This window comes from Arachis hypogaea, chromosome 12 (assembly GCF_003086295.3).
Source record: "Arachis hypogaea cultivar Tifrunner chromosome 12, arahy.Tifrunner.gnm2.J5K5, whole genome shotgun sequence".
NCBI classification, from domain to species: Eukaryota; Viridiplantae; Streptophyta; class Magnoliopsida; order Fabales; family Fabaceae; genus Arachis; species Arachis hypogaea.
Genome location: NC_092047.1, coordinates 47,117,218 through 47,127,614, shown reverse-complemented (window position 1 = coordinate 47,127,614; position 10,397 = coordinate 47,117,218). Strand labels below are relative to the sequence as shown.

Genomic DNA, 10,397 nt, shown 5'->3' with positions numbered 1-10,397 from the left:
AAATCTTTCACAGGTTGTGTGTTCTTTAGCTCAAACATCATGTTCCAAATACAACTCAAGCAGATTTATCATAAAAATTTTGAAAAATTAGTGAAATTTTATTCCAAAGATAGATTTTTAAAAGAAACTTATTGTCTTTTCGATCAAGTAGAACATGCATGCAACTATTCTAACCTATGCAATTTATTCTATTCTATAAAGGAAAGAAAATTTAACTAAAATATCCTAATTATTGGTGTACAGAGAAGAGAAATTACCTCCGGAAGTCAGGTACTGACCGACCTCCCCACACTTAAGGCTTTGCACCGTTCTCGGTGCCATCTGTCAGGAACAGGGGTGGGCTGGTAGCAGTATCTCCACAGTCGGGACTATCATGGCTCCCGGTGCTGGTAAAAGAAGTGGAGTCCGGAGTGTCTGAGTCCTTGAATTTGCCCATGATCAGCTCCTTGAGGTATGTGAATCGGCGCTTGTTACGGCGCTCTCTCATCTTAGCTTTCAGTTCATGCTGATCCAATTTTTCAAGTATCCGCTGGAGCAATTTCTCAGTTGTAGATGCTTGTGGTGTTGAAGAAGGAATATCTTCAACTGGCTCAGTAGGCTGGCTTGTAGTGGCTGCTGAAAGTCTGAGGTATTTCCCGTTAGGGACATATTGATCATCCCGTGGAAGCATGGCTTTGGTGTCCCCAGCTCTGTAGGAGACTTCGGGTGCTGAGATAAGATCAGAGACCAGGGCGGGAAAAGGTAGGTTGTCTGCGATTTGTACATGCTCCATAGCATTCCGGATGTGTCTTGAGAGATTCAGAGGTTGGTCTGTAAGGATGCACCATAGTAGAACAGCCATGTCTGCAGTGAAGGAGGACTCATGAGTGCTCGAAAAGACGTAATGGGACATGATCTGTGCCCATACGCGAGCCTCCAAGGTAAGTGCGGAAGCCAAGATTCCCTTAGGGCGGGTACGGTGGTATCCGTAGATCCAACGACTGCCAGGTAATGCAATGACTCTGAGAACGGAGTCCCAGTCAAATTGGTATCTCTGGCGCTGAAGGGTGGCTTCTTGAAAAGCGTCCATTCCTGCTGGAAAAGGGGGAGGACTCAGAGCTTGCTGGATGGCCTCTTCTGTAATGGGCACTTGCTTCTGCCGGACATAAACAGACTGCAGGGTCGGTATGTAGAAGTTGGAGTAGAACTCAACTACCCAAGAGAGATTGACCTGCCTCGGCTGTCAACGTAAGAAACCCCATTGTCTTCGTTCAATTTGCGGCTCAACAAAGGAGGCAATATTGGATGGGAGGATAAGAAGGTATTCATTGTTATAGTTCCTTTCTGCTAGGATAGGGAACATCTGCTCACAGTAGAGATTGGGAAATCGCGCAGTGTCCTTTGCTGGAAAGGCTTTCTCCTTGTCGTCAACCCTTATTATCCTCTTAACTCTTTTTGTTGAAGGCTTGACTGTGGTTGAAGAAGGCTCTGCCACTAATGCTCTTTTAGTTCCTCTTCTTGCTGGTGGTTTGGAAGTAGCTTTCTCTTTTCCTTTCTTGGTGTCCATCCTGAAAGAAAGGAAGAGAAAGGAAATTAAATGCAAAGAGATGGAGCAAGGAAGAGGGTATTGTAAGTGATAGGCAATGCACGATAAAGATAAATGGCATTAACACGTGGTCCGGATTACATGTGAAAGGCTCATCAATGGAAATATAGCAAGTGCATGTAGGACAATGGAATGCAAGAGGTTTATTGGCATGCAGGCAAAGGCATGAGTAGCATATATCAAACATTCAATGTCCAATTTAGATTACCATTTGTAACAAACTAGCCATCACGTTTGTATTGACAATTAAATTTAATTAATAAAATATGAAAGGGAATTTGTGAAAAGCAAGCATTGCATATTAGAGCAAAATAATGTGAAGAAGTGCATAATGCCATATGGGCTTTTTCACAAACACCTAGCATGCATGTAGAATAAGCTCTTGAAAGTATGAATTTGAACATGCAAGCAATCCCTTAAAAAGTAATATATATGATTGTCAAACAAATTTATAACAAACCATAAGCATATAAAGATAAATAATGATTCACATAAATAGATAACACCAAGTAAAAAGGAAATGAAAAGAGAAGAGAATAAGAACAATGAAGAAAAGAAAAGAAGATAACATATGAAAATAAGAAGAATAGTAGAAAAGTGAGAAAGAAGAAAAGAAAAACCTTGTTAATAGGGGTGAGAAAGAGAGAGTGAAAGGTGAGATAGAAAGGGGAAGGAAGAAGGAAGAGGTAAGGAGGGAAAAGAAAAAGTAGGATTTGGAGGAGAGAAAGATAAGATAATTTGGCAATTTAGGATGAGCTGTGCGGCGCATGCGACGCGGCCGCGTGGGGCACGCGTTCGCATGGATGCGCGTCAGGTAAGAAGACGCGATCGCGTCAGTCACGCGGTCGCGTGACCGATGTTGCACTGCTGGCGCGAATTCAGCCTCGCTCCAGCACAACTCTCTGTTCAATTCATTTTAATTGCCAAAATTGGGTGACGCGACCGCGTGGGTCATGCGATCGCATGAGTGTGCGTGATAAAATGGGTGACGCGGCCGCGTCAGCGACGCGGTCACATGACAAGGGTTGTGCTTCCAGCACCAATCCAGCATCACTCTCGTACAGAATGCGACTGTGCACCCTTTTACGTCGAAAACTCAGGGCACGCGGCCGCGTGCGGCACGCGGTTGCGTAGGAGGCCATGATTTCCATGCGACGCGGTCGCGTCAGTGATGCGGTCGTGTGGGGTAATTTGTGCCATTGGCACGACTCCAGCGCTGCTCCTGCATAACTTTCTCTTCATTTTTATTTTTCTTTACTCCCCCTGCCACGCGGACGCGTCGCTGGTGCGATCGCGTCGCGCAGCGAAATTTTTTTTTTTTTTTAAGGAAAGATAAAGACATGTAAATGAAAGAGCACGAAAGCACTAATAAAGAGAAGAGTTATTAAAGAAGAAAAACTAAAAGTGAAGAAAAGAACGATCATACCGCGGCGGGTTGTCTCCCACCAAGCACTTTGCTTTTACGTCCGTAAGTTGGACGCTCCAATAGCTCAATCTGCTGCGATGTGGGGGTCTTCCAAGCGGAAGATCTCAAGCTCCTTATTTTTCTGCACCTTCTCACCATGGTATAGCTTCAGGCGTTGTCCATTAACCTTAATAAGTTCAGAGCTTGAAGGATGGCTTAGGTGATAAACTCCATACGGTTCAGCCTTCTCTATTCTGTATGGACCTTCCCATTTTGATCTCAACTTACCGGGCATGAGCCTCAGTCGAGATTTGTAAAGGAGAACAAAATCTCCAGGTTGGAACTCTCTCTTCTTGATGTTTTGATCATGCACAGCTTTCATCTTTTCCTTGTATATTCTGGAGTTCTCATAAGCTTCCAGGCGAAGGTTCTCCAGTTCCTGCAGTTGCAACTTTCTTTCAACTCCAGCATTCTCAATTCCCATGTTGCACTCCTTAACTGCCCAGAAGGCTCTGTGTTCTATTTTAACTGGGAGATGACAAGCTTTTCCATAAACTAAGCGAAAGGGACTCATTCCAATGGGTGTCTTGTATGCTATTCTATATGCCCACAGTGCATCTTGTAGTCTGGTGCTCCAGTCTTTTCTATGAGGCTTTACTATCTTTTGCAAGATACGCTTAATTTCTCTGTTTGACACCTCGGCTTGCCCATTAGTTTGGGGATGGTAAGCTGTTGCAACTTTATGGATTATCCCATGCTTCTTCATCAATCCTGTTAGTCTCCTGTTACAAAAATGGGTGCCTTGATCGCTCACGATCGCTCGTGGTGATCCAAAGCGACATATAATATGGTTTCTCACAAAGGAAACAACAGTGTTAGCATCATCAGTACGAGTAGGAATTGCTTCCACCCATTTGGAAACATAATCCACAGCTAACAATATATAAAATATCCACTAGAATTTGGAAATGGACCCATGAAGTCAATTCCCCAAACATAAAAAATTTCACAGAAAAGCATATATTGTTGAGGCATCTCATCCCTCTTGGATATGTTACCAAATTTCTGGCACGGGTGACAAGATTTACAAAACTCAGCAGCATCTCTAAAAAGAATAGGCCACCAGAATCCGCAGTCTAAGATCTTTCTAGCTGTTCTTTGAGGGCCAAAGTGTCCTCCACTCTCAGATGAGTGACAGGCCTTTAAAATGGATTGGAATGCTGATTGAGGTACACAACGTCTAATTATCTGGTCAGCGCCACATCTCCATAAATATTTAGACTCGCTTTTCAGCTTGTCTCTTTGATGTTTAGAAAAATGTGGAGGAAATGTGCGGCTAACTAAATAATTAGCAATAGGTGCATACCAAGGGACTACCTCAGATACTGCTTGCAGGTGTCAAAAGGAAAATTATCATCTATAGGAGTAGAATCATCCTTAATATGTTCAAGGCGACTCAAGTGGTCTGCTACTAAATTTTGATTACCACTCCTATCCTTTATTTCTAAATCAAATTCTTGTAACAGCAGTATCCAACGTATAAGTCTTGGTTTGGATTCCTTTTTAGCTAATAGATACTTTAGAGCTGCATGGTCCGAATACACTACTACTCTAGTACCAAGTAAATAAGCCCAGAATTTATCCAGAGCAAAAACAATAGTAAGTAGCTCTTTCTCAGTAGTAGTATAATTGGACTGGGCAGTGTCTAAAGTCTTAGACGCATAGGCAATAACAAAAGGATCCTTACCTTCACGCTGAGCCAGCGCTGCTCCTACTGCATGGTTGGAAGCATCGCACATGATTTCAAATGGCTGGCTCCAGTCTGGTCCTCTCACAATTGGAGCCTGAGTTAGAGCGGTCTTCAGCTTATCAAACGCTTGTTTGCAATCCTCACTGAACTCGAACTCAATATCCTTTTGCAGTAATCTGGATAAGGGAAGTGCTACCTTACTAAAGTCCTTAATAAATCTCCTGTAGAAACCTGCATGACCAAGGAACGAACGGACTTCCCTCACAGAAGAGGGGTAAGGTAAACTAGAAATAACATTCACCTTTGCTGGGTCTACAGAAATGCCATTATTAGATACCACATGTCCTAATACAATCCCTTGCTTTACCATAAAGTGGCATTTTCGAAATTCAATACAAGGTTTGTATTAACACATCTATCTAATACTCTAGATAATCCATCTAAGCAAAGGTTAAAAGAATCACCATAAACGCTAAAATTGTCCATAAAAACATCCATACAGTCCTCAATAAGATCAGAGAAAAGACTCATCATGCACCTTTGGAAGGTGGCTGGTGCATTGCACAAGCCAAAGGGCATTCTCTTATAAGCATAAGTCCCAAAAGGACATGTAAAAGTAGTCTTTTCCTGATCCTCAGGAGCTATATGAATCTAGAAATAACCTGTGTAACCATCTAAAAAGCAATAATGTGACTTACCTGACAGGCGATCCAGCATTTGATCAATGAATGGAAGTGGGTAGTGATCCTTACGGGTAGCTTGGTTGAGACGCCTGTAATCAATGCAGACTCTCCAAGCATTCTGAACTCTAGTTGCTATGAGCTCTCCATGCTCATTCTTCACTGTAGTGACTCCGGACTTCTTGGGCACCACTTGTACTGGGCTTACCCATTCACTGTCTGAAATGGGATATATGATACTGGCCTCCAATAGTCTGGTCACCTCCTTTTTGACAACTTCCAAGATGGTGGGATTCAATCTTCTCTGGGATTGACGGACAGGTCTTGCTCCCTCTTCTAAAAATATTCTGTGCTCACATACTTGAGGGCTGATTCCCACTATGTCTGCCAAGCTCCACCCAATTGCCTTCTTATGCTTCCTCAGCACATCAAGTAGCTGCTCTTCTTGTTGAGAAGTCAGTTCTCTTGCAATAATAACCGGAAGCTTCTGCTCATCCTCGAGATAAGCATATTTGAGATGTGGAGGGAGAGGTTTCAATTCTAACTTTTGGTCATGGGCAGGCTCTGGATTATCTGGGGCTTGTGAAAGTGGCGAAGTGTCCTCATTGTCAGTTAAGAGGGTCCCCACACTTGGACCTTGTCCAGTGTGCCTCTCTTCAAACTCTTCTTTTTGAACTTCAGCCACACTTTCGTCTATGACATCACACTGGAAGATAGAACGATCTTCTGGGGGTTGTCAATGACTCCATTCAGATTGAAGATCACTATGCGGCCATCTATTTCAAAGGAATATGTTCCTGAAAAAGCATCCAATTTGAATTTTGATGTCTTCAGGAATGGTCTTCCAAGTAGGATTGATGATGGCTTATCTGAATCATTATGGGGCATCTCCAAGATATAAAAATCAGTGGGAAATGTGAGCCCTTTAATGTTCACCAAAACATCTTCAGCAACTCCAGCCACTGTAATAATGCTTTTATCTGCTAACACAAAATGAGCTGCCGACCTTTTTAAGGGAAGGAGCCTTAAAACATCATATATAGACAAAGGCATTATACTGAGACATGCTCCTAAAACACACATGCAATCATAAATTACTACACCACCAATAGTACAACTAACTATGCAAGGACCTGGATCACTACATTTTTCAGGTAATCCTCCCATTAAAGCAGATATGGAACTACCTAAAGGAATAGTTTCTAATTCATTAATTTTGTCTTTATGGATACATAAGTCTTTTAGAAACTTTACATATTTAGGTACCTGCTGAATAACATCAAAAGGGGGACAGTTACCTCGACCTTTTTGAATATCTCTACCATTTTAGGATCAGGTTCTAGCTGCTTCCTGGGATTCCTTGCAAGCTGTGGAAATGGAATGGGAACAGTGTGTTCCGTGGTGCCTGCGCCTTTTGGTGCTTCTTCTTGTGGTTGAGCTATCTCTTCTTCAGCTATGTCCTGTATATCCTCTTCCTCTTCAACATCTTCGATTTCCACCACCTCTTCAGCTGAGGCGTATTCTGGTGAGCTTGGTTCCTCCTGATTCCTCTCCTGCAGTGTAGTTCCAGACCTCAGGGTAATGGCATTAATGCCTCCGTTTGGATTGGGTAATGGTTGAGAGGGGATTCCAATGGTGCTTGAAGGTTGGTTACTGGAATTTTGTGTTGAACCAAGCTGTGTCATAAAAGCTTGCAGAGTAGAGGTGAGACCATTCAGACTGGCATTAATACTGTTCACGATGGTACTTTCCATGGCCTGTTGTCTTTTCTCAAAAGCTTGTAATAAATCTTCATTAGAAGATACAGAAGAATGAGTAAATTGAGAGGTTTGTTGCTGATTGTTCGGTGGTCCTTGGTTTTGCCTCAGGTGAGGTGCTCGGTAAGGTTGATTTTGCTGCCTGTTGTTGTTATTATTCCACCTCTGATTTCCCTGATTATCTTTGCCTCCCCTATTATTGTTGTCCCTCCAATTCTGGTTTGAATTGTCCTGCCATCCATGGTTATTATTTCCACTTTGATTGTACCCTTGGTTGGGGCGGTCATAGAAGTTGTGAGTGGATGCCACCATGTTGTCTTCTTGTTGGAGCTGCGGGCATTCATCAGTGTAATGGCTGTAATCAGCACAAATTCCACAAATTCTTTGTGGGATTAGTTGTTGGTTTTGCTGCGGTTGAGTTTGCTAAGCTTGTTGATTCAACTGCATTTGCTTTAGCAGGTTGGTCATCTCACAGATGCTTTGAGTTAGAGCAGCAGTCTCTCTGCCAGAAGATACTTCTGCAACGGCTTTTGAACGGCCTTGCTTCTGTCTGTGGTTCCGAGTAGATTCAGCTAAATCACTGATCAATTGCCAAGCTTCATCAGTGGTCTTGTACTTCTTTATAGACCCATTGCTGGCACTTTCCAATGTGGTATTATCTTGGGGACTCATACCTTGTGTGATATAGCTGAGTAGGACGATCTTGTCAATCATGTGGTGGGGGCATGCTTCCAGAAGATTATTGAAGCGCTCCCAATATTCAAAGAAAGTCTCATTGTCATCCTAAACAATTGTAGAGATATCCTTCCTCAGTTTATCAGTAACTTCAGATGAAAAGAATTTCTCCAGAAACTCCTTTCTGAGTGTATCCCAGTTGGATACATTTGCTATAGGTTGAGTGTAGTACCACTCTCTTGCTTTTCCCTCCAGAGAGAACGGAAAAGCTTTCAGCAAAATTGAAGTTTCATCAGTGCCATCACGCCTGACAGTAAACAGGCTGCCTGGAAATCTCTCAAGTGCTTGATAGGCTCTTGAGCAGGTAGGCCATGAAACTTGGGCATCAAATTTAACAGTGCGGTCTTTATTTCAAAATCTGTAGCTACCGCTGGATGATGCGCTTGAAACGGTTGCATTGTAAAATCAGGAGCTGCTTCCTCCTGAATGGTAACTCTTCTAGCTGCCATGTTTTTTGCATGTAAAACAATAGAATCAGTAGAACGGGGGCTAGTTTCTTCCTCAGATTCACTTTCAGATCCGCCCTCAGAGCGGGCTAACCTACGCTGTTCTCGCCTTATTCGTGAAATTGTTCTTTCAATTTCAGGATCGAATATTAGCAAGCGCAGATCAGGAAGTGAACGTGTCATTTGACGGAAGAAACATGCAGCTCATAGTAGCAAAATTTAAAAAAAAATGCAAATAAATAAATTCTAATTAATAAAATTAGCACTCTATTGCAACTCCCCGGCAACGGCGCCAAAAATTGATGGGAAGCAGAAGCTGGTGAATTAAAAATTTATTAAAATGGTTACGTTGCAAGTATAGTTCTTAACTCACCGAAAATCTGCCTATCAATTTAGAAATATGTCACATAGAGTTTAAATTAAAATTACTGGGAGTTTTAAGTCCCAGGTCGTCTCCCAACGAGTTGCAGAAAAGTGTGCTGTTTTATTAATCAGATGTTCCAAGAAGTTGAGCTAAGTAAATTGGAATTTAAATTGAGGAATTTTAAATAATATAAATAAAAGCCTTGACTGGGAATTGATTTGTTAGAATCTCTATCATTGATGGAGTGATTTTTAAGATTGATTTATAATTAACGGTTACTCTATTTAGTTATCCTTTACTAGGTAAGGGAAAGTCAAACAAGTTGGAATGCCAGATCTGTTCACAAGTTGCAACCCACTTAGTTTAAAGGGATTGGCGTTGGTGACAGGATGGCAATCCAACATTTGACCCAACTACAAATTTTTCCTTCAATCCTTCTAACTCAAGAGTTCCTTTTAATCAATTCCCCATCAAGTAAGGAAACTACTCACGCATTGTAAATAAAGAATCCATAGCACATGAAAGGGAATCAAAAGAAGACATGATTATTGGAATTGAAATTGAATTAAAAAGAAATAACCCTTGCATTAATTAATCATAAAAGAATTCAAATACAAAATTGAACAAAGCAAAGAACATGGAAGAATGAAACCAAGTTAAGAAAACGAACTAGAATGACGAAGTCTTGATGAGGGAAATAACTCTTCTCAATGTTCTAGTGCTCAGATCAATTCAAAATTAGAATCCTAAAAACCTAGAGAGAAAAACCTAAGAGAGTAAAACTAGATCTAAAACTACTGAATGAATGTGTGTGTTATTTCTGCATATTCTCTGACTCTAGTCTGCTGTTCCGGGCCGAAAACTGGGCCGAAATAAGGTCCAAAATCGCCCCCAGCGAATTCTGCAGATTATGCAGATCGCACATGTCACGCGATCGCGTCGTCCATGCAATCGCGTCGCCTGCACTTTTTCCTCTCCACGCGTTCGCGTCGTCCACGCTCCCGCGTCGCTTGCGCTTTCCAATCCGCGCGGCCGCGCAAGCCATGCGGCCGCGTCACTGCGATTTGCGCTCCTTCGCGCGGTCGCGTGAACCATGCGACCGCGTCACTTCTCGCTGGTTATCTCCTCAAATTCTTGTGTTCCTTCCATTTTTTTGCTAGCTTCCTCTCCAATCTCCATCTCATTCATGCCCTATAAAGCCTGAAACACTTGACACACAGATCACGGCATCGAATGGAATAAAGGAGAATTAAAATTAAATAATTAAAGTCTCTAGGAAGCAATTTTCAAACATGTACTGAATTTAGGAAGGAAATCTAAATACATGCTAAATTGATGAATAAGTGGGTAAGGATCATGACAAAACCACACAATTAAACACAATATAAATTATAAAATAGTGGTTTATCAACCTCCCCACACTTAAACATTAGCATGTCCTCATGCTAAATTGAAGGAGACAAGGAAATAAGTATGAACATGTAGAAACTCATGAAATGCAATGCAATCCTATATATATAAATAAATGCAACTATATGATTATTGTCCACTTGATCAAAATTAAATAAGCCCTTCGAAACAATTACAAATCAAATTTCACTAATTCTATCATTATACAATAAAACCGATAAAAGTGCAAGAAGATAGCTTATGAAAGCAGGAAACATGAAAATTC

General features: G+C 41.7%; 1 non-coding gene across 1 annotated transcript; it reads left to right on the top strand.

Moving 5' to 3' along the window:
- The first annotated feature begins 7,885 nt into the window (after positions 1–7,885).
- On the top strand, positions 7,886–7,993 carry LOC112731401 (small nucleolar RNA R71). The gene has a single exon (XR_003167180.1). It is a non-coding gene; the product is annotated as a small nucleolar RNA R71 (small nucleolar RNA).
- Positions 7,994–10,397: the final 2,404 nt, after the last annotated feature.